The following is a 25,431-nucleotide window of genomic DNA, read 5'->3' on the forward strand; positions in this document are numbered from 1 at the left end:
TTGTCTGGCAGTCTTCCCTCGCTCAATTGTGACTCACATTTGGTTTTGTTCTGGTCCTTTACCCCCGGTATCTTCCTCTTTCCCATTAGATCTTTAATTGATAAAAATAAGATAAGGAGCCTCCAGTGATAGGGTATACTCAAATCTCACCAGACTAGCAATCATAGGATGCACATTACTAACACAGTCCTTCTGAAAATGACTACACTTGCAGTTACTACCCTGTCGGGGTCAAGCATACGTAGAAACATTATCATGCGATAAAGATTACTGTTCACCTAAGGGGATGTTTGGAACTTCTGCCCAAGATACATAGCCCAGCCCATCCTCTTCCGGCCGATGACAGGTGAAGATGGGCTCGCTCTTGACCTGGTCTTCCGGGCGTCCCTCCTGGAGTTTATGCGCACTACTGCTTCGATTCAGCTTGACTGCCTCAGGTGCTTGGCGAAGAATTATGGGCTTTGTTGCGCTCAGCAGCCCTAACTACAAAAAAGTCTGCAGCAGCCAAATCTCCTGCACTGCAGGAATCTAGTAGGAGTTTTTACACCTGACTGGTGCACTTCAGCTTGCCCTCTAAGGTGCTTGGATAAGAACTATGGGACTTATAGTCTTCAACAGCCCCAACAACAAAGTCTGCAGCAGCCAAATCTCCCATTCCAACTTTTTTAATGTGGCATTTTTAGAATTGCAACTTAAAATTGAACTTTACCATTAAAGAGGATTTTAATTTACAATGCATTTGGGTGTTAACAGCATATCTCTATTTGCTCCTGATCTAAAGTTAGCACTTATTAAATGTAATAGGGTAACTCAATATTATACAATGGGAGAGATAGGCCTTACAGTAGTGAAAAAAAAACGAATTAGGAGTTTTTTTTACTTCATGGACATGTAAAACGTGAACTCAAATGTCCTACTTATTAAATCCAATACACCCTGCCCTATTGACCTTTAGGGCTTACTTTGGGAGTGCCTTATACATATTGAAAAGGAAGGCTTAGGCCTGGCAAAAGGTTTATTTTGCCAAGTCAAATTTGCAGTTTAAAACTGAACTACAGGCTGCAATAGCAAGCCTGAGACGGGTTTTAAAGTACTATGTTTATGGGTGGCACAATAAGTGGTGCAGGCCCACTAGTAGCATTTGAGTTACAGGCCCTGGGTTCATGCAGTACTACTTTACTAGACATATAAGTAAATTAAATGTGCCCATCAGGTGTTAGTCAATTTTCCTATGGTTGATACAGAGAGTGCCAAGTCCAACACACACAAAGTTACATGGCACCAGGCCTGCTCTGCCTTTTGTCATCCCCAGGCAGTTTGGAGCCTTGACCAGGGGAGGGGAAGGAGCTTTCCAACATCATTATTAGTGGTAGGACAGGGAGTCCCCCCACACAAAGGCTGACACATGATAGATATATGTATTTATATATTGGACACCTAGAGCCACTCTTCAGAACACTTCTGGACCTGTGGAAAATTCAGATTATGCAGAAGGAGAAATGCCTTGCTGCTTGAAGGACTGCCTTGCTGTCTGGAAGGAAGTTTTGACCTGCTATCTTTCCTCCCAGGCTACCTAGAGTGACTCCAAGGCTCAGTTTGCTGAACTCCTGTATGAGATACAGGGATACAGGTAGCTTCAGGCACCTCCCTGCAAATTCTTAGGGCACACACCATCATACAGAACATACCAACCCGGTGCCATTTACTCCTTGCATGAAACACACACATGCACATGTCCTACCTCTTCCTAACACGGCATCCTGTCACCAGGGAGAGCTCCAAAATTGGAAGAGACATTCAAAACCTTTGCATGTAGCTTTTTATATGCCAAGCACACAAGTCCCACCAGGGCAAACCTGTGGAATGATCGATGAGCTACCTCTGTTGATAGAACCACTAGTGCTGCAGGCTCACGGAGGAGCATTCAAGGTATTTGTCCTGGGTATATATATTACCCCTAGAAAAGGGACTTACAGTTAACTCGAATCAGCCACTCATGTATAAACCATTCACCAGTATGTATATTATGAGCACAGTGCTTTGGCACTGAATGGCAGTGTCAAACACGCTTAAACTCCTAATCCAGCAAAACAGGGTCCAAACATGAGGTTAGCAGCCAAAAAGGTCAGGGGAGACCACGCCAAAAGATGCCAGGTCTACAAAAAGTTTTCTGAAGTCTACCTCTCTTGCATTATTAGTCCTAAAGACGATGAAATGCAAAGTTTAAAAAGTTTCCAGTAGCTCCGGAATTATCAATCCGCTCGGAAAATTCTTCATGGACTAGCAGAGTGGCCAAAATGTATAAGTGAGAGGAGTTTGAAATTAAACTGATTTGTGCTGAATGCTGAGAACCTTGCAGTACACCTACCCCCGGAAGGCCGGTTCCCTGGCTTTCCAGGTCATGTAGTTTTCCAACTCTTTCTTGCCTAGATCTGAGTTCTTACTTTTGTCCCTGGGCTTAACTTTGCAGTCGTTTAAGAAATTGACATGTTTACCATGATACGGGAGGAGTTTTGGCTCTCTGCAATGCTATATTTTTTCATTGGGGAGTGGTCTCCTCAAATTTGCATTGGATCAGAATTGTCTACTGCTCTACCATCGCTATTCATTGTACGGGCTATCATCAATTTGGTTTCTGGTTTTCCTTAGTCTGAGCACTGTTCAATTAATATATGATCTATTTTAACCACTTAGTCTATTAAATGTTCTCATTACTCAGGAGGCTCAATCACCTGGGCCAGAACGTCTTTAATGTTATTCAGTTATCCTCGATAAAACAAAGAGCTCCTCTGTTCCCCAGGCCAATCTGATTCTGCCACTAGTCTATTAAATGTGGTGGTATAAGTGACCTTTGAGCCCTGTTTTAAATTCAACAATTCATTGTCTACTGATTGAATCAATGACGATCAGTATTTTCATTTCTGGCTTAAAATGACTGTAATTATATAAAAATTAATTGTTTATTTCTATAATTGAAATTGACCAGGTAGCTGCTGTGCCTCCAAGATAACAAAAGGCAAAAGCCACTTTGATTGTTCATCAGGGAAGAAAGATGGTCAACACATGAAGTGGAGTTGACATTGTTTGGTGGCTATTTGGCTAGTTGTCCTGAGTACTGCTCAGGAACCACCAAAGGAACGGCAGGGGGAGTGGTTACGTGAATTACTGGAGCCCAGTTACCCTCAATAGCTGGTTTAAGACTGGCTTGTCCATAGTGGCATGGGGGAAGAACCCACCCCAAGAATGAGCTGTAGTAGTTGGAAACTGTCCCTGCAACTGATCCACTCATCAGGATAAAGCTGAAATTTCAGCATGAAGATTCATCAACATGTTAGATAAGTTCCCCATTGTGACATTCTGGGCATCCAGCTCTCTCCGATTGGATCTAACCATGGGCTTGTTATTCTGTCAAGAACCAAGGCACTCAACTGGCACTTGATTCCATGAGAGTGGGATGAAATCCAGAACAGCTGCTAATACCCAATGCCTCTCTAGACAACTCCTCTTATCACTACGTTTTTCATGTGAGTGGATCTGTCTTCGAGGGGTAAGGGGTTGGGAGTTTTGAGAGAAAAAGAGAGAAATGATGTTCAGTGGTCATGCAGTGTCACTGTGTTGCTGCTCTCTCTAGTTGGTGTTATCTATTGAGGACTGGCTGAAGACCTGTTGGAGCCCCTGAAAGGATTGTTATACGTCACTATTGTTCTCTCTTAAGGTACTAGTCATAGTCTGAAATTGGATGCACTAAAGAAAACATTATTTACCTTTTAAACACCCTTTCCTTGCTCTTATTGGTTTTGTGAGGTTTGTTTTAGCATGTGTGATGACCCCTGCAAGGGAAAGATAAACTACTAAGGTTACTCTGTCTTTCTTGTTACTGCTACACATTATACTCTACTCATTTTGAAATAAACCCACCTCATACACTACAGATATCACTTTGGTCTGTTCACATCACAGCGCTAGAGAAGAAAATGGGTTAGTCAGCATTACAAGCATTTAAGATCACAAAGGGATCAATCAAAATATATACTTTAGTTTCTGCACATAGTTCATGTTAGAATTGGGGGTCTCTAGTTGGCATTGGCTTGCACCTTTGTCCAAATAGGGACCCTTGCTTCTAGTCAGAGTGAGGGGGCTACACTCCTAAAATAACACCTGCTCAACCCTGTTATTGCTTGGCACGAGCAGGAAGGCTTATCTCAGAGGCAGTGTGTAAAGCATATGTGAACTGTTGGACTTGGCCCTTCTGGCAGGTTCACCCCCGAGACTTTTCGCTTTTTATTGGTAACTTGGAGTAATGGATTTTGGTTTCTGCGCACTTTACCGCTGTGTCCCAGGGTAAAGTGCGTGCGTGTGTTGAGGTTGGCCTGCCCTCCCATAGGAATGCATGGGGGAATGTATGTGTCCCGGTAGTTCCTGATGCGTGGGGTGTGCAGGCCCGTGTTTGGTATGTGCGGACTCGTGGGAGTGAATGCTGCGCGTTGATGTGTGCAGCGTGCGTGTACCTGGTGTGGAAGTGCCACTTCTAGAAGTGGGCACTTCAGTGTGCAATCTGAAATGTGTGGCTTGTCTGGTGATTGGCTGGTGAGGTCAGGTGACGGACGAGGGAATTCCCCAGAGTCAGGAGGAGTCACCCAGTGGTGAATGGGGAATTAGCATGTAGATGGCTGGGGAGGAGTGTACCTGGGTCCTGAATAGGACAGGGCTCCCCCACACAATGCTGGCGCCGGCCCCTGTGGTGCGTCTAATGACCCTAGCCCTGCCAGTGAATAGAGTGAGGGGCTGAGCACATCAAGGGTGCTCCCCAACCAGCTGCGACTGGTTTTCCCCCTCACCCTGAACCCAGAACAAAGGATTTCACTGTATAAAAATGGGGCTGCGTCCCCACAGAAGTTGTTCTCTTGCAGGATCCACTTGAGGGGGGGCCTGCTGCTGCTGGGCGCCAGGAGAGACCGCCACTGGGGACTGCCTCCCTGCTGGAGGGCCCTGTGAGCTGGCTCTGGGCCCAGCCTTTGCCCCCTGCTCTCTGGAGGACCTTTTTGTTCTTGGACATTGCTTATAGCGCCTGGGAGCGCTTCCTAGACTTGGTAGCGCTGTGCGCGCTGTTTTCCTGGACTTGCTCTCTTTGTAGCGCCTGGGAGCGCTTGTGGGGCTTTCCAGCGCTGGGAGCGCTGTCCGTGACCTTGTAGCGCTGTGTGCGCTTGGATCTCGCTGGCGGGTGCCCACCCCGCGATTTTGCCGTTGTTTTGCCCAGTTCGGCGGGTGCCCACCCCGCCGTTATACTCGGTGGCGAGGGAGCCTACCCCTCATTGCCGCTGTGAAGGAGAATCACCGCTGCAGCCCGGGCTGAAACCGGAAGTCAGGCGGGTTGAAGGCGGGCCTCCGGGACAACCGGAACTTAGAGAAGGAGGGCGGGAGCCTACCCCGCCTCCTGCCAAGCCCCGCGGTCGCAGCCCGGTCGAAGAAGTTAGGATCCAGGCGGGAGCCTACCCCGCGCTGGACTGAGAGGAGAAGTGCGGCCGGAGCTGATGCGGAGGGGGCGCGAGGCACATTGTCGGTGCCTGCCCCTCCGCGTTGCAGAGAAGCCTCGGATCCTTCCCCGGAGAGCGGAGACGACGCGGGAGTCCCCCGAGCAGCCGGTGAGTGCCTAGAGGGCTGGGGGACTCCGCGCATCTGCTGGGGGGTGCAGGGGGCTGTGCTCACGAGCCCCGTGAGGCTCCAACGACGGGGGCTGAGAGTAGTAGAGCCTGTGAGGCTCCCAGAAGGCTCTTGGGGACATATTGATTTCAGAGCCGGTTGAGGCTCCAGCGAAGAGCGCAGGGAACGCTCCGACCTCGGGGGCATGTTGTTTCAGAGCCGTGGAGGCTCCCGGGGCATTGTTGTTTGAGCCCAGTGAGGCTCCAACGTTGTGCTGAGCCACGAAGGCTCTAGAGGGCATATTTTTGAATGGTCAGAGCCCAGAGAGGGCTCCAGAGGCACGCAGAGTGCCTGAAGTTCATTTTCCAGCTGCCCAGCACTTAGTGGGCAGCTGCAACGTTTAGGTGGTGGCCTCGGTGTTCTAGCTTGCGCAGCTTGCGCAGCCGGGCCCTGAATATTCTGGACACAGAGCGTCCTAGCCTGGACAAGGCCAGTTGGCCCAGGGACTGCCACAGGTGGTGGCATAGGATTTTTGCGCAATTGTGTTCCTACTTGCACCTCTGAATGTGTGTTGATGCATCATGTGCCATTGCTTTTACACCTCTGAATGTTTTATGCATCATGTGTGTTCCTTACTTGCACCTCTGAATGTGTTTTGATGCGTCATGTGCCAATGCTTTTACACCTCTGAATGTTTTTAGGCATCATGTGTTTTTCCTTCCATACACCTCTGAATGCGATGCATCATGTGTAACGATCTATTACCCCTACAGGTATGGTGATACGTAGGTGGTTGTTGCTTTCTCCTAGTACAGGTGGTGCTAGTGAGGTTCTAGTTCCCTGCGTGACAGTCTCCTAAAGTAGTTAGGGTTACGTAGGTGGTACTTCCCCGATACCAGTAAGTACTGGTTGTGTGCTATACATATTATTTTTGTGCTACAGTGATTTTATATATTTTATGTGCTAAATATCTAAAAAGTGCTAATTCCTGACAGTGGTCCAGGTGGCCCTGTCTTGTACATAATCCCTTGTAAATTCTGCCCGTGCCTGTTGGCACATTGTAAAGTGTGTGTTCTTATCTAATGTGTTGTGTATAATACAAAGGTTATTTTTATAGAATACCTTGTGTGGAGTTTCCTTTGTGGTGGGCCTTGGGTGTTGTTGCTGGGTGCGCGCGCAAACGCTTTACACATCGCCTCAGAGATAAGCCTGACTGCTCGTGCCAAGCTACCAAGGGGGTGAGCAGGGGTTATCTTTGGCGTGTAACTTCCTTGCCCTGACTAGACTGGTGGTTTCTGCCTGACTTTGGCGCAAGCTTTAGCCAACCGGAAATCGCCAGGTCTAACATTGGTGTTCAGCGGTGGGATTTGGACTTGCGTTTGCGCTGTACCGCAGCAGCGACTGGCTACACCACAAAACTCTGCATTAGATAACCACATTTTAGGGATTATTGTTTTTGAAGTTCCTTTATTTCCCCTGAAGGTATCATTGTGTAATTGTGTCCAGTACATTTGTCCCCCGCCCTGCGCCCAGAGTTTGGTACCTGTGTCACGTGGTGGTCAGGTTGAGGGATCAGGGGTGGTAGAAACTGCCTTACCAGTCCGAGGGGAGGGTTGTGTGTGGATGGTGTGTGGGGCACTAGACAGTGAGTGTGAGTTCTCCAGGATAGAGAGCTCACTGAAACCTTTTGTGAATTGTGTACTCCTGTGTAGCTCCAACCCCCAGGTTCCTTGTGTTAAACTCTTCCCAGGAACGTCCGCCAAAATGGAGCCTGCTTTTAACTTCTGTAGTCTGTTCAGGTACAGTAGGTTGGAGCTGGTAGGGTTCTGTGGGGAGAGGGACATAGAGGTGGGTGAGTCAGATACCCAGTCCAAACTGAGGGACAACCTGATCCTTTGGCAAAAGGAGGAGTGGGAGCGAGAGCGCAGCGAGGAAGATAGGGCCCGGGCCGCACGCCGAGAGGGTGGTGGGTCTGAGGGGAGCCCTGAGGAATCTGAGGAGGAGGAAGGTTACCTGACAGGGACGCCAGTAGAGAGTGAAGACCCCATAGATAGGGAGTCCCTTGCTGGGTCCAGTGTCAGGAGCAGCACCCCATCCCTTTCCCTGTCCCCAGAGGAGTGGGTAGATAGGAGGGAAGAGAGGGAGCATCAGCTGGCCATGGAGAAGCTCAGGTTAGAGCATGCCTGGGGGATGGCGCAGCTGACCATAGAAGAGAAGAAGCTGGAGACCGAGAGGGTCTTAGCGCAGGAGAGGATAGAGGAGGCTGAGAGGGCCTTCACCAGGGAGAAATCAGTGCTGGAGAGTAGATTATCCCCTGCGCGCAGTCTTAGTTTTCTGGGCTCCCCAGGGAGGGTTGAGTCCAGTGGTGGCAGCGAAATAGAGTCCCGTGCGACAAGTCCCACTCCCAGTTCCCCGAGTCTGGTACCTGTTTCCCAGGAGGAGGAGTATAGGTTGAGGTTCAGGGGCAGTAGAAAACCGCCTCACCAGTCGTGGGGGTTGTTTGTGGATGACTGTCATGATGCACTGTGGGACTGGGTTATGGTCAACACGGAGGAGGATTTGGATATAGTTCTCAAAATGATTGTCAAAGAGCAGATGCTCAGTAGTTGTTCTCCAGGGTTGCGCCAACACCTGGTGAGGTATGACTACTTTTGTCCTTGGAAGCTGGCAAAAGAAGCAGAGCGCTGGGAAAGCGCTAAAGGTTCTCGGGAGTCATTAGGGAGTGACTCCAAAAGTAGTGGTACCAGTATCTTCCAGTCCAGCGTGGTGGAAGAGGCTCAGTGTAGCCCAGCTAGGTCCCAGTATAGCGAGGAGGGTGTAGGGGCTTACGGCCTGGCTCAGTGGAGCGGGAGTAAGTGGGTGACTGAGGGTCCCCAGACGTACGAAACCCTGCCTCAGGACTTGGGTGGTTTCATGAGGGAACACCAAGTTGGGGACCTAGGCTGTCCTGTTAGCCCATTTGAGGAGGATCACCTAGTGAGTAGAGGACCGGGAGCGCCTGTAAACAGGGCTCCTGTGGTTCTAGTGTCAGGCAGTACCGCTCCGGTAGGGAGGGTACAGAAGTCCGGCGAGAGTAGTGGCATGGGGCTGTGTTCCCCGGTGGAGGAGCCAGTGGGTCAGGGACCAGCCGGTAGGGCTGAGTCTCCTAGAAGTGACCATGGCGACTACACGTCTGGCCTGGGGGATCTTCGCGCACTGTCAGGTGGACAGGGGACGGGAGATCTGCGCCAGGCAGACGGTCATGCAACATATGGGGCATATGTTACTCTCGGGGGGATGGTGTGTAAATCCCCAGAAGTCCTGGAGTGCCAGGCAATTATTCCACCGAAGGTTTTAGACCAGAGGTTGGGAGGCCAGGTTCAGGAGCAGCCTGACCTGAAGGGTCTGACTACTGTAAACAGTGTCCTGACCGGTTCGTCTTCCAGAGGGACCGCCCCAGTTGGTAGGGAGCAGGACTCTGGAAGGGGGTGCAGAGGGTGGGAGAGCCCACCTCTGACCCCGGTGCAACCTGAGGGGTTAAACCCTAGGTTGGGAGACCAGTTCTCAGGGAGGGGTCCTGAGCTGGTTGGTGAGTTATGTGACGGGGTCGCCTCTCAGAGGAAGAGAGGGCGGAACCCCAGGAGAAGAGGTAGGGGGAGGAGAGCCTCACCCGTGACTTTTGGTCAGCCTGAGGGTACGGACCCAAGGCTGGAGGATCAGTGGCAGTTTGGAACTGCCCTGATGAGGGGTAGAGTGGAAAATGGTCACTATGTGCCAGGGGTTACTACCCCCCACTCTGTAGTTAGGCAAGGACCAGTGGCGCCTAGGTGGTCTAGGGCCTGGTCCTGGCCACGGACAGCTGAGGAGTACCAGGGGGGTAGCCCAGTTGGTCCGCCGAGTTTTTTCAGAGGAAACCCTGCGAGTTCAGAGTGGCGTAAAACCGGAGAGTGTCCCTGCCGTTGCGGGCCTGCGTCCGTGTTGTATCGCCCCAAGCAGGGAAGACCATCACGGTGGTGATTGGTCTACCCTGCGTTTTGGCTGGAAGGGGGTTGTGTTGGACTTGGCCCTTCTGGCAGGTTCACCCCCGAGACTTTTCGCTTTTTATTGGTAACTTGGAGTAATGGATTTTGGTTTCTGCGCACTTTACCGCTGTGTCCCAGGGTAAAGTGCGTGCGTGTGTTGAGGTTGGCCTGCCCTCCCATAGGAATGCATGGGGGAATGTATGTGTCCCGGTAGTTCCTGATGCGTGGGGTGTGCAGGCCCGTGTTTGGTATGTGCGGACTCGTGGGAGTGAATGCTGCGCGTTGATGTGTGCAGCGTGCGTGTACCTGGTGTGGAAGTGCCACTTCTAGAAGTGGGCACTTCAGTGTGCAATCTGAAATGTGTGGCTTGTCTGGTGATTGGCTGGTGAGGTCAGGTGACGGACGAGGGAATTCCCCAGAGTCAGGAGGAGTCACCCAGTGGTGAATGGGGAATTAGCATGTAGATGGCTGGGGAGGAGTGTACCTGGGTCCTGAATAGGACAGGGCTCCCCCACACAATGCTGGCGCCGGCCCCTGTGGTGCGTCTAATGACCCTAGCCCTGCCAGTGAATAGAGTGAGGGGCTGAGCACATCAAGGGTGCTCCCCAACCAGCTGCGACTGGTTTTCCCCCTCACCCTGAACCCAGAACAAAGGATTTCACTGTATAAAAATGGGGCTGCGTCCCCACAGAAGTTGTTCTCTTGCAGGATCCACTTGAGGGGGGGCCTGCTGCTGCTGGGCGCCAGGAGAGACCGCCACTGGGGACTGCCTCCCTGCTGGAGGGCCCTGTGAGCTGGCTCTGGGCCCAGCCTTTGCCCCCTGCTCTCTGGAGGACCTTTTTGTTCTTGGACATTGCTTATAGCGCCTGGGAGCGCTTCCTAGACTTGGTAGCGCTGTGCGCGCTGTTTTCCTGGACTTGCTCTCTTTGTAGCGCCTGGGAGCGCTTGTGGGGCTTTCCAGCGCTGGGAGCGCTGTCCGTGACCTTGTAGCGCTGTGTGCGCTTGGATCTCGCTGGCGGGTGCCCACCCCGCGATTTTGCCGTTGTTTTGCCCAGTTCGGCGGGTGCCCACCCCGCCGTTATACTCGGTGGCGAGGGAGCCTACCCCTCATTGCCGCTGTGAAGGAGAATCACCGCTGCAGCCCGGGCTGAAACCGGAAGTCAGGCGGGTTGAAGGCGGGCCTCCGGGACAACCGGAACTTAGAGAAGGAGGGCGGGAGCCTACCCCGCCTCCTGCCAAGCCCCGCGGTCGCAGCCCGGTCGAAGAAGTTAGGATCCAGGCGGGAGCCTACCCCGCGCTGGACTGAGAGGAGAAGTGCGGCCGGAGCTGATGCGGAGGGGGCGCGAGGCACATTGTCGGTGCCTGCCCCTCCGCGTTGCAGAGAAGCCTCGGATCCTTCCCCGGAGAGCGGAGACGACGCGGGAGTCCCCCGAGCAGCCGGTGAGTGCCTAGAGGGCTGGGGGACTCCGCGCATCTGCTGGGGGGTGCAGGGGGCTGTGCTCACGAGCCCCGTGAGGCTCCAACGACGGGGGCTGAGAGTAGTAGAGCCTGTGAGGCTCCCAGAAGGCTCTTGGGGACTTATTGATTTCAGAGCCGGTTGAGGCTCCAGCGAAGAGCGCAGGGAACGCTCCGACCTCGGGGGCATGTTGTTTCAGAGCCGTGGAGGCTCCCGGGGCATTGTTGTTTGAGCCCAGTGAGGCTCCAACGTTGTGCTGAGCCACGAAGGCTCTAGAGGGCATATTTTTGAATGGTCAGAGCCCAGAGAGGGCTCCAGAGGCACGCAGAGTGCCTGAAGTTCATTTTCCAGCTGCCCAGCACTTAGTGGGCAGCTGCAACGTTTAGGTGGTGGCCTCGGTGTTCTAGCTTGCGCAGCTTGCGCAGCCGGGCCCTGAATATTCTGGACACAGAGCGTCCTAGCCTGGACAAGGCCAGTTGGCCCAGGGACTGCCACAGGTGGTGGCATAGGATTTTTGCGCAATTGTGTTCCTACTTGCACCTCTGAATGTGTGTTGATGCATCATGTGCCATTGCTTTTACACCTCTGAATGTTTTATGCATCATGTGTGTTCCTTACTTGCACCTCTGAATGTGTTTTGATGCGTCATGTGCCAATGCTTTTACACCTCTGAATGTTTTTAGGCATCATGTGTTTTTCCTTCCATACACCTCTGAATGCGATGCATCATGTGTAACGATCTATTACCCCTACAGGTATTGTGATACGTAGGTGGTTGTTGCTTTCTCCTAGTACAGGTGGTGCTAGTGAGGTTCTAGTTCCCTGCGTGACAGTCTCCTAAAGTAGTTAGGGTTACGTAGGTGGTACTTCCCCGATACCAGTAAGTACTGGTTGTGTGCTATACATATTATTTTTGTGCTACAGTGATTTTATATATTTTATGTGCTAAATATCTAAAAAGTGCTAATTCCTGACAGTGGTCCAGGTGGCCCTGTCTTGTACATAATCCCTTGTAAATTCTGCCCGTGCCTGTTGGCACATTGTAAAGTGTGTGTTCTTATCTAATGTGTTGTGTATAATACAAAGGTTATTTTTATAGAATACCTTGTGTGGAGTTTCCTTTGTGGTGGGCCTTGGGTGTTGTTGCTGGGTGCGCGCGCAAACGCTTTACACATCGCCTCAGAGATAAGCCTGACTGCTCGTGCCAAGCTACCAAGGGGGTGAGCAGGGGTTATCTTTGGCGTGTAACTTCCTTGCCCTGACTAGACTGGTGGTTTCTGCCTGACTTTGGCGCAAGCTTTAGCCAACCGGAAATCGCCAGGGCTAACATGAACACATACAGTAATACAGTGAAAACACTACAGAAAGACACAACACAGGTTTTTATAAAAATAGGTATTCTTTATATAGACTTAACACAAGACCCAAACGACAAAAATCCACAATACAGTATCAAGAAAATGACTTCAAGGTGGTAGAAATAACTCCGTTCACTTTAGATGGTAAATGCAACACGTTTCTCACACAGTACCTTTGGATGCATCATGCAAGATAAACAAAAGGTTTGCAGAGAGAATGATGCATCGGTTCCTTGCTTTGGGGGAGGCAATGCTTCTGTTCCTCAGTGCTTGCTCAAAGTAGGCGATGCGTCAGTTCCTTACCAGAGAGGAAGTGATGCGACGATCTCGAGGTGCATCCCGGTTATGATGCGCCAAGATGGCGCCTTGATGCGATGCGACGATCCGGTGCGATGCAATAAGATGGCGCCCTTGATGCGATGAGACGACTTGAAGACGATTGGAGCCCCGACAGGCTCTGCGACACGCTTCTCCAGTGATGCGACGGCGACCCTTGTAGTGGCGACACACTTCTCTGATGATGCGACGGCAACAGCTGCGGAAGCGACAAGCTTCTTGTTGAGTCACGCTTCTCGCTCCCAACAACACGCAGGCTTCTGCAGATATAATTCATTCAGGGGGGAGCTGGTGGTGAAGTCTTGTATCCCTGAGACTTCAGCAGGAGGCAAGCACAGTTCAAGCCCTTGGAGACTCTTCTTCAAGATGATGAAAGTTGAAAATAAAAAGTCTTTCTCCTTTCCTTGGCAATAAAGAAACCACTGCAGGCCAACCCCAGCAATTACACACTGGCACAGGGGCAGTCAAAAACTCCTGCAGATTCCCTGGTTCTTCTCCTTGGCAAAAGGTCCGTCTTGATTCCCAGAAGTGATCTAAAGTTCTCGGGTCTGGGTCTGCCTTTTTATACACGCAAATCCTTTGTCTCTGAAGGCAGAGAGTGTCTGTACCTAGTCCAAATCAGTTCTGGGTGCATACTGTTAGTGAACAACTTCACTTCTTCCTTTGTCAGTGTGGACCAGGGTCATCAGACGCACCACAGGAGGTGGAGCCAGCATTGTGGAAGGCAGGCACAGCCCTATTCAGGCCCATTTGCTACTCCTCGTACCACTCCCAATGCAGATAGGTCTATTCAGCCTAGTGCTGACTCACCCTGCCTCCTGGAGCCACCCCAGCCCCTGTCACTCATAAACCAGACATGAAATAAACAACCTAGCAGAGGCAGGCTGGATGGTTAGGCAAGAAAATACCTACTTTCTAAAAGTGGCATTTTCATGTTAAAACCAACTACACTAAAAGATGTATTTTACCATTCTGAGTTCAGGCATACTAAATTTGTTTTTCTACCATGTTCCCTGTGTCAGTTAGGATTATAAGATGTTATAATCAAACTGCCCATTCTGGCCTATGGGGACAGATAGCCTTACAATAGTGAAAAACAAAATTGGTTGTAATTCACTAGCAGGACATGCCACACACACCAGGGCATATCCTACCTTTCACATACAATGCACCCTGCCCTAGGGCCTACCTTAGGCGTGGCTAACATGTAGAAAAGGGAAGGTTTAGGAACTGGTAAGTGGGTGCACTTACCACGTCGACATGGCAGTACTATACTGCACACAGGCTCTGCAATGGCAGCCCTGAGACACTCTTTACAAGCGGCTTCTGTGGGTGGCACAACCAGTGCTGTAAGCCCACTAGCAGCATTTGATCTACAGGCCGTGGGCACACATGGTACACTGTACTAGGGTCTGACAGGTAAATTAAATAAGCCAATCATGGAGTCACTAATCCAGTACAATAATTTACAATAGGGAGCACTTGCACTGTGGTACTGAATAGCAGTGGCACAGTGCCCAAAGCATCTAACCAGCAAAAACATATCAAAAACAGAGGAGACAACAGTGAAAAATGGAAGGGAGACTCACACCAATGGTACCAGGTCAAACAGTTCATTACCAATTACTGCATTGGGGGCTGTAAATAAACAGTAAATGAACAAGCGTAGCCAAAGTCTTGTTGCCAAGTTCCGCTTTTTCAAATATACCAATGAGCAATGCCCCTAAATGTCCATATAACATACCTTAGCTTTTTAACAATAGTGCGCTCTGAAAAGTCAGGCGACCTTGCTGCACGTTACAGCATTATGACTAACAGATGTGTCTTTCCTGTCCGAGATGCAGGTGTGGGGATGAAAAGAAGACTCGGGTCATGGAGGAATAAAAGTTTCCTTGCAGAGCTACAGGCTGAAGAAGGGACTTCAGCTCATGCTGAGATGATACTGGTAGGTAATCCTTCATTAACAAGAGCCGGCAACTTCCTGGGTGCAGCTTAATTAGCCCACGCCCACAGCTAAGTGAATCTTGTAAGAAGGGGTTCTTGAGAAATACTGCACTGCACATCTAAACAACACAGCACAGCATATAATTAGTCACTAGAGGTGTTGCCTTGGCTTATGTGCACAGCACAGTACTGGTGTGTAATATGTCATCCATTGCATTTCTCTCATACGGTGCAATACATATAGAATTATGGCAATGAATGTCTTCTTACTTTACTAAATTACATTACATACAGTAACAGCCATATCTAAACTGGAGTAATCTTCTGGAGGTGCCTAAAGGAAGTGTCATTATCTGTTGTCTAACTTAGCGCGCAGGAGGGCAACCCTTGAGCAGTCCTAACAGCAACTGCTCAGCTTACCTGCTGAAAATGGACCTGCCTGAGCCCTACAAAGGGCCTCTTCTGTAATGAGTCAGTTTTCCCAAGAGGTGTCCCCAGGTCCTGGACCCCTGCCTGGTGTAGGAAAGTGCCTCTTTTGACATGGTTAGCCCCCACTTTTTGCTTGATGAGATTTCAAACTATACATGCAGTGGGTCCCTGCTAACCAGGTCCCCAGTGCCAGATCTCTGTCCCAAAACTGTACCACAATTGGCAGAACTTCAGCAAACCTTATACGTCCCTAGTAAATGGTACACCTTGTACCTACGGCATGGTTTACTAAAGAGGGTCCCCTGGAGCTGTAGCACCAATTGTGACACTATGGAGACCCCTCACTAAGACTATGCAAACTGCCATTGCAGGCTGCATGTCTTGGTGCAGAGAAAGAAAAAGAGTCAACATGGAACACAGCCCCCCAGGCTGAAAGTGGTATACAAAGGTGCCATACGCAACTTTATCTCAGAAATTCAAGCGTAAATGTACCTAGAGGAACTGGCCGGTCATAAATAAGATTGACAATATGCTCAAAAAAGAAGGGGGGAAGGGGGTGCTTTATTGAGCGCATCGCTGGTGGTAATTTGATAATCTTTGCTCAGATATGGATTAAGGAATTTGTGGAGAATGTAGGACTGTAACAAGGCTCAGGCACTCGCTTTAGTTGCAGGGATTGGTCTTCTTGGTTTTTTGGTACTGTATTTTATTTTGACTTATTTTTTTCTTTTTCTTTTTTGTATTCTCTCTGGACAGTAAGGAACTTTATGCCTGGGGAATTAATGGCTACCAGAGGCTTTTTCATGTTATCTTTTCTGTCTCCTGAGGCGGCGGATGCTCAGCGGGCTCACAGGGCTCTGCGCGTCGGATGTCAAATCCCTGGCTCTGCCAGAAAACCTCCAAGGGTGGTGGAGGGAGGGGAGATGGGAGAGGGGGGTGTGTGGGACGGGTCAGACAGGGTGCTTCAAATTCTAAAAAACGGTGTAAACAAACTAAGTATGCTAATACCTGGCTTGGATATGCATTTGTCTCTGGTTATGTGTATGGTCTACCTAAGGGAAATAAATGGGGCTGCTAAGAGTATTGTCAATGAATATTTGTGGCTTATATGACATAAAAAAAGACAAATGGTTACAGCAGGACTACAGGCTTGGGGCACAAATATTGTTTGTTTACAGGAAACGCATATTGAGGGTTCACAAACACATATTTTAAAAACACTAGGGTATAGGTTGATCTGTGCCACAAAACAAGGTGCTAGGGTGTGGGGGGTTGCCATTCTAGCTAGGGGAAGCGGGTTTGTCTTTAGTCACTGCAAGGTAGACAAATTTGGTCGTTGGGCAATTACAGAATGCCAGTATGGGAAAGGGCAAAAATTGACTTTGTGTGCCATCTATGGTAGCAACAGTGATGATCCGTCAGTTTTGGATGAGATCTCAAATGAACTTATGCATTGGCCATTACCCTTAATGATCTGCGGGGATCTCAATATCAATCTTCCCACTGAATGGTCTTTAAAAGATAGTTGGCATTATGTTGGCCGTAAACCCAAAGTATTTAAAGCATTGAAACAAATGTGCAGCATACACGGCCTAGTAGATGGCTGGCAGACCGTAAAACCTGACGATCCTGGTTTTACATTCTTTTCTAGCCCACATTTTACTCATGTAAGATTGGATTAGATATTGATGTCTAACTCAATTAAAACAAAATGCAAAATGAAGAAACTCCCGCGAATCCTATCAGACCATAATCCACTAATCTGCTCCATAGAAATAGATAATGGCAAAGGCACACCCATTTCATGGACTTTTGAGAAAACCCTGCTCTTAGATGACAATTATTGCAGTCACATGAGAGAGTGGATTCCCAATTTTTTAACAGTTAATGAGGGGAGCACTTCAATTGAAACAGTGTTGGATGCTCTAAAAGCTGGGATCCATGGGGAGACCCTGCAATACTCCTTAAATGCTAATAAATGAGCTAAGGAAGCTATGCAGGGGATGCAGGAAAACTTAAGGTTGGCAGAGGAAGGGCTAATAAGAGTGACAACGGGAACTATGCCGGGCGGGAAGGAAGAGATAGATAAAATACAGAACATAGTTGCAATTGCAAAAGCTCTAATTATGAATATCTTTACTGATAAAGCGGTTAAGAAAGCACTCTCACAAAAGGAAATGCTGTATGAAGTGAACGAGCAATTCGGACACCAATTGGCAGTACGTATGAGACAACAGGGCTCCTCGAATCTGATTCGGGAAATACTTGATTCTCAGGGAAACCGTGTATCCGAGCCAGAACTAGTAAGACAGGCTTTTTGGCAATTTTATCGAGCTTTATACACAGAATCTGAGGGAGGTGACCAGGCAAGCATTGAGGAATATATAGAGAATGCTAGCAACAAGAAGTTCGGGGCCGAGGATGCAAATTTCTTAGAAGAAACCCCCACAGTAGACGAACTCATAAACACTATCAAAGAGCTGCCAAAGGGGAAAGCAGCAGGGTTGGATTGAATCCCGTCGGAGTTCTATGTTTCCTTTCTAGAACAGATTAAAAGCATTTTGTTAAATCTTATCATTCACATCTTTAAAGGGGGCCAGCCACCTGAATCATGGTCCCGGGCCAAAATAGTAATTTTCCCTAAAAAAGGCAAACCCCCGGAGCAGCTAGGCTCATATCGCCCCATTACTCTTATTAATTCGGACTCCAAAATATAATTGAAAGTCCTGGCAAACAGAATGGCGCCCATTATCCACAAGGTGATTGCTCAAAGTCAACATGGCTTCATTCCAGGCAGATCTACAAATAATCACACCCAGCGTGTGATCACCTTGTTTGATGGCATGGATGTTACAGGAGACCCTATGGCACTGGTTCTGCTCGATGCAGAGAAAGCTTTCGATAGGGTCTCCTGGCACTTTCTATGGGCTGCAATGACAGGCAATTCAAAAACTGTATGTGAATTCCAGAGCTGTAGTCATGGTAAACGGCAGCCTAACCAAAGAACTGATGATATCACGGGGAACGCGGCAGGGCTGCCCTTGCTCACCGTTGCTCTTCGCAATCTATATAGACCATTTTATCCGCAGGCTAGAAGAGAACGGTGCAATCAAACCCATAATGTCACAGGACTACGCCACTAAATCGCTGGCATATGCGGATGACATCGCAATCGTAACATCCAAACCTAATACGGCCATGATTGCTATTGAAAGAGAGGCGAGTCAATTTGGTATGGTGTACAGTTATGCACTTAATAAAGGCAAAACACAGATTGTGTTAAATAGGAAAAGCGAAATGAGGGATGCACCCGTGGTGGAACAAGCTACTTATCTATGAGTCTGCATAACATCTGATCTGGATAATCTGGTTAATCTAAATCTGAAACCTATGACAGCTGCAATGCAGAAAGACCTCCAACGCCTAGACAATTTACATCTCTCTATTATTGGAAGAGTGAATGCAATTAAAATGGTCTTCTTTCCCAAAATTCTATATCTATTCAGGGCAATTTGCCTAGAATTCTCATCTTCCTGGCTTAAATCAACAGAACGGATGTTCTCAAATTTTATCTGGGCATATTCACAACCTCAGCGGACATTTAAGCTCCATACTTTACATAAGGATAGAAGAGGATTAGCTCTCCCAAATCTAAAAGCATATTATTGGGCAACAATGCTATTATATAGCAATGAGCTATTACAGAACACTAGGGGAGTGGGAGAGAGAGAGGACCATACACCTTCTATATTTCAATTACTTTTAGGCCGTGAGAGCAGAGGGTATCTTTGGCGACATCTACATGATAGCTACCACAAAAAGTTACATTTAAAACATTATTTAGCGGATTCAAGGTATGGAAGGCAGTTAGAAAATGCTTGGTATAGGGAGATTGTCCTTCTACACCCCCCTAGAAAATAATCCACTTCTCCCAGAAATTTTTCATGATAGCTATATGCACAAATGGCTGGACGTGCGAATTGTTCAAATAGGCTGTCTCCTCTCCTCGGGTGGGATTCAGTCTTTTGAAGAACTGAAAAATAATTTTGGGCTGGCTTGGCGGGACTTTTTCAAGTATCTTCAAATTAGGGACTTTTTGTCACGTAAGGTAGGGGGGAGGGGGGGTTTGAAAAAGATATATTAGTTGGAATACTAACGCATGGCAAAAAAAATACTATCGGGGGGGATTTATTCTCTTATCAATGGACTGTTTCCGGATGATATGGTAAAAACCTCGCAGAAATGGCAAGATAAAGTTGGAATGTCAAATGACGAGTTTAATTACGCTTTTCTAATGTCACAAACAATACTCCTGTCAACCAAATTGCAAGCACAATTTTTTAAAAACTGTTTTTTTATACTATACAAAGGTTAAAATAGCCAAATGGGGAATTGGCAAGAGTACGTGTTGTCCTAGATGCAGCCTCTATAGTGCTGACTCTGTGCATATCTTCTCTACTTGTGGTGGATTAATATCTATCAAACAAGAGATTGGGAGATTTCTATCCACAGTTTTGCAAAGCCCGATAGTTTTATCTAGCGATGTTATTCTACTTGGAGCAGCAATTTCTAGCAATGCCAGTGTTGGGCATGAACTCATCTTTATAGCTATGGTTGTCATCAGGCTATGCATCTCCTCAGCATGGCTGGACGCCACTGCTCCGTCATTCCAACAATGGTTATCCAGATTTCTTGCCATTTCAAATAGTGAAATCGCCATTTATAAACGGAAGGGCAGGAAGCGACGTAAAAGAGGGTTAAAAATGTGGACCTCCCTATTAGAATGGTGGCAGTCTCAATGCAGTAATTATATGTATTCTTAGTTTAAGCTGGAGCTAGGAATAACAAGGCTTCAAATGTTGTGTGTTAATAAATGTAAATGTATGCATACTTGTCTGACCGGTGGGGGAGGGGGAAAGAAGGGTGAAAATTGCTGTAATAAAAAGGTATTTTTTAAAAAAACATGGCACACAGCCCTGTGTGCCATACCACCATACACTGCATGAGGTACAGGTAAGCCACCCCTACTGCAGGCACTACAGCACTAAGGCAGGGTGCAATATACCCTATTTGTGGACATATCTGCAAGAGCAGATTTGACCCTACAATATCTGAGCCATTCTTGGATATTGTAAGTGCACAGGGAAACCATAAAGAATAAATGGGCTGAATACTTGTCATTACGAGTTTCCCAGCTCTATGTTGTCTTCGCTATACCCTAAGACGTTTGCTACCAAATATCTTGCCTTAGTAAATCCTCACTAATGCCAGTGTTGGATTTTTTAATTAATGCACACAGGAGACCTTTTAGAGGCCCCCCTGAAAATCTACCAACATTGATGTGGTGTTTGACTAGGCATAGCCAGCTTGCCACTACCACACATGTTTCTGACCTCGCTGGGTGAGGGGCTGCGCTCTCAGAGACCTGAAACAAAGCCTGCTTTGGTCGGAGGCACTCAACATCTCCTCCAGGCAGGAATGATCTTTCAGATTGGAAAGCTTCAAAGGCGGTGCCACCTTTGAAGTGTAACCCACGCTTCCCCAGATAGTGGGGGTATGCCAACTCCCCTGACTGCTCCAAATCTGGCAGAAGGACAGCCATAACAATTAGTAAGAGGAAGAGGAGGATCCACATTCATCCAGCACCACCCCTAAGGTGTTGCAGGCAATGTATACCCCACGTTGAAAATCCGCCAGCTTGAGATGGTGAGAAAATAACCTATCAGGGCTAGGGTAGTGTCCCTTCCCACAGTAATCATCCACCCTTGGGTGTAAACACCCTCTAGGTACGTAGCCCACTGGCTACTACCTGTATCCCTCTTTAATACCCCTAAAGTTAGTATTTAGTTGGCATCCCTGGACCTTCAACCAGAGATTCAATGGAGGCAAATAAAATGAGGACCAATAAGAGCTGCTGCCTGAAAACTGAAGCCCTGCTGCAGAGAAATTGGTGCCAAACCCTGCCTGCTGCATGAAGGACTTGACAATCATGGTGTACTGCCTGACATTGACACTGCGAGGAATCCAAGAACCCCAAGCTCCTCCAGTTTTTGACAAATTGCCAAAGAACCTCCCTTGGAGCAGAGGCCCTGCTTCTCTGTGACAGGAGGCACTGAACTGCAGACTTCAGACTTATCTACTGACAACTCCGACACAACACCAGACCAAAAGTGGTACAAAACCTCTGAAGGGTCAGATCTGTCCCCCCACCATGTTTTGGGACACCAGGACCTACCGGAGCCGTGCCACATAAATACCTGTGGTACTGCACCTCCTGCAACCTGCACTAACACGAAGAGTCCCCTCCAGACTCCAATTGCCCAGGAAGCAGGCACCCATTGAGGGATGTCGAGGCCCCTGAGACCCCAATGTTCTTGGTTTGAAAAATTATATAAACATTAATATTATTCTTGCAAATTGGTCTCGGATTTTTTCTTGAGTGTGTGTCTCATTTATTGCCCCTGCGAGTACAACAAATGCTTATCACTACATCCTGATAAGCCTAACTCTCTTTTCTGAACAGTGTACTTCATTTTAGTACACTATATACAGAGCCAGCTTCCTACATTGGTGGATCAGCTGTGGGGTCTACAACTTTGTATTTGCTGATACCATTCTGTAAAAAGTGACCACACGATTAAATCCAAAAATTGCCTGTAGACGCTTGTATTTTTCGATTGGTCTATTTTTCTAAATTTTCAAATTAAATCTGAGGGCCTTGGTTAGGTCCCTGTATCCAGTTGTTCAAATTTTAAAACATTGTTAAGGTATTTTTAACTTTATAATAAAATCCCAACTTTAGTAAAATAATGGGTGATACCGGTAAACAGGTTCAGGAGCTCGACCTGAGCCCTTTCATGGACCTATCCATCACAGGTACAGGCCCTATGTAAAGGTTATGGTATCAAGACTGGTATTCATGCTATCAAAGAAAAGCTTAGAAGGCTTATAGTGGAATATGAGAGAGATCATCTACATCTAGTAGCTCAATCTGAAGAAGATGAGACTACTAATGAAAATCCTTCTGAGGAGGTGGCTGAGTCCCTCCACACAGAATCAGACGAGGAACCCTCAGATGAGGAACTCATGCTGGAAAGTGTAGCAGTCTTATTGAAGCATGCATCTTTTTATATGCTTGATCCTTTTAGAATCTATTATGTCATTGCTTCTGTGTTAGAATGTTATGGTTTGAACTGGCAGGGATGGTTGTTCAGTGTCCCGGGAAGCTGTGGAGACAGACAGTCATTAAACCAATTGATCTCACACTTACCTGCTTCAGTGAGATTTCTTCAAATTGGCGACGAGTTGGACGACTGGTCATGTCTCCACCCACACGTGTGGCTTAAGCTGTGTCTTTCCTGAAGATTCCTGTGTTTTATTTCGCTTCGTTTGGAGCTGTTTGGTCCACTTTTTCTTCTGCAGTGGAGTTTGTGGCAGCATTGACAGTGTGACGTTTGTGTGCCGATGGGACACTGTGTCTCTGCATTGTTCTGCAGCTCTGTGCCCAGCTGTTTTGTGAATTTGTCACGTTGCTGAGGGATTTGACATTTGGATAGTCCGTAGGTCATTCCCATCCCTCAAGGATCTTCTCAACGTGCTTGAAGCGTTGGCTGCTGGTTATATCGCTCCCGGTGAGTGGCGTTCATTTCTTTTGCTGATTGCAGCCTGCCTGGCCTGCATGCTGTGAAGGGAATCCAACGCGTTGCTGCTGTGATCCACTCTTCCCCGATGTCGCTCCCCATCTGATGACGTCATAGAACGTAGGTGTTGTGATGCCCGTAGTCAATCATGTCTCCACTTCTATTTGGAGTCTTGAGGAATTACGACGCACGCCGTCAGCCATTGTCCTGCACACAGTGGAATTTCAAATGGAGTTCAGTCTGCGACAGACTACGTGTTCTGTCACTTACGTGTTGTGAGGAGATCACAACACATTTAACTTCACGCATCTTGTGGAACTTCATCCTGTCGTCGGTGAGCTAATTGTGTGCGCGTTGAGGCTGAATGCTATGCGCTGTGCTATTTCCTCTACATCAACGTTATTTTATTACAGTCTGAATGTTCTTTTGTCAAGTTCAGATGCTTTGAGACTGACTCTCAGTTTGGTTCTTCTCCTGTATGATTTATCTGCTGCCTGGATCGGAACGCTTCTCTGTCTCTATTTTCCAACATACAAGTTATTTTCCAAATGTGTCACGAGTCATAACACTGTGTTTTTTTTTTGTTTACTACTTCTTTAACAAACTGCAGTTTGGCTTTTAAGTTATTTATTATTCTTCTTATACTATTTTATAGCCAACGCTATGTTTTTCAATTCTGTGCAATGTGTGTAACAGTTTTTTTAACCTCTTTCCCTTTACAGGATCAGCTTATTGACTTCAGTGTTTTAGTTTTTAAAACCTGTATTAGTTCATCAATATTGTGTATGATGCATAATGTACAACCCCCCCCCCCTCCTTTTTTACAGCTTGCAGGTGATCCACCAATCCGGTGGAAAATATGGTATGGGGCGTTTGAAAAATATTTAGGGGCCATGGGGAGTACTAGGTTTGGTGCTGAGAGGAAGAGATTCATTTTAGAGCGCAATTTAGGATTTGAGGGTCAAGCAATATTAGAACATTTACCTTCCCTTGATGTTGTTGAAGGTGAAGAGGAGTTAAATTAATATGATCAAGCAGTCAAAATGTTGGAAAAGCAATTTGATGTAGAAAGTAGTCTGGTGGTAGCCAGACACAAGTTTTTCACAAGAGTACAAGATGTTGATAAAAGCATTGTATCCTATGTTGCGGCGATACGCATTCTTGCTTCTGAGTGTGAATTTGAACATTTTTCTTCACAAGTTATTTGTGACCAGATTGTAGTTCATTGTAAAGACAAAAAAGTTCAAGAAAAGTTGTTAACGCTAAAGAATCCATCTTTACAGGAAACTATTACCATCGTTAAAAGTATTGAATTGTCCCAAAAGGCCTCTAAAGAGCTTAAACCTGAAAAGAGCATGGTGGGTGTGGTCAAGGCATGTAAATATCAGGGGGATAAGCCTCGAGTAGATAGAGACAAATTACACAGTGAAAAAAAGGGGGTAGGTATTCTTCCTTTAAACCTGAGAAAAAAATTGCTCTTTCTAAAAATGTGTGTACTAAATATGGATTTCCGTCACATTTCCCAAACTATCGTATTTGTCCTGCCAGGAATGCCTCTTGTTTGAAATGTGGTAGACAAGTACACTTTGCAAAAGTTTGTGGTTTTAAGGGTAATGTCAATGTTGTTTACTCCGTGGAGGACAAAGATAATCCAGAGAGTGAAATTGTGAGTTCTTTGATTGATGTTGTGGTGGTTGCTCATGATGATTCAGAAAATTGTGTTGATCCTGTTGTAGAGGTCTTGTTTGATGGAAAACCTTTACAATTGTTGGTGGATTCTGGAGCGCGCATGACGATGCTTACTGAAGAATTGTTTGAGTGTGTGTGGGGGATAAACCTCTCAATCCACCAGACAGAAGTCCTGTCTCGTATGAAGGGAGGATTGAGCTAAAGGGATTTTTCGAAACGAGTTTGGTTTTTAAAGACAGACATATTAATGGGAAGGTCTACGTGGCAAAGAAAGGTCTTAACATCCTTGGATGGTATCATCAGGGATTGTTTGGCATGACTCTTAGGCCTAGTACTACTGAACAAGTTTCAGTGGCGAATGACGTCCCTTATAGTGAGGGTTTGGTACATGGTCAGACACATTCCCTAGTGTTTTTGCTGACAGTTTGGGATTTATCAAAGGTTTTAATCATTTTATCAAGGTCAAGGAGCAGGCCATCCCGGTTAAGCACAAGCTACACAATGTTCCCTTTAGTGTTAGAGATGATTTGTCAAGTAAACTTAAAAGGATGTGTGAATCGGGCGTCATCGAACCAATTGAGTCTTCCCTTTGTTTGTCCCCTTTGGTTGTGGCCCATAAGAAGAATGGCAGTCTTAGAGTTTGCATTGATTTGCACAGTCTAAACAAGGAGATATCGGTGAACTCCCATCCTCTTCCTCGCATTGACGATATTCTTTCCAAGTTTGAGGGTGCTAATTTTTTTTCAAAAATAGACCTTGCCTCTGCCTACCACCAGGTGGAATTGTATCCGGAGTGTAAACATTTGACTGCATTCATGTCTCCCGTAGGGACGTTTCAGTTCAGAACTATGCGTTTGGGCTAGCTTCGGCAGACTCAGATTACCAGCGTGTTATGGAGAAGGTTTTGGAGGGTGTCTCTGACACTGTGGTTTTTCAGG

The sequence above is a fragment of the Triturus cristatus genome, chromosome 8 (assembly GCF_964204655.1).
Source record: "Triturus cristatus chromosome 8, aTriCri1.1, whole genome shotgun sequence".
NCBI lineage: Eukaryota > Metazoa > Chordata > Amphibia > Caudata > Salamandridae > Triturus > Triturus cristatus.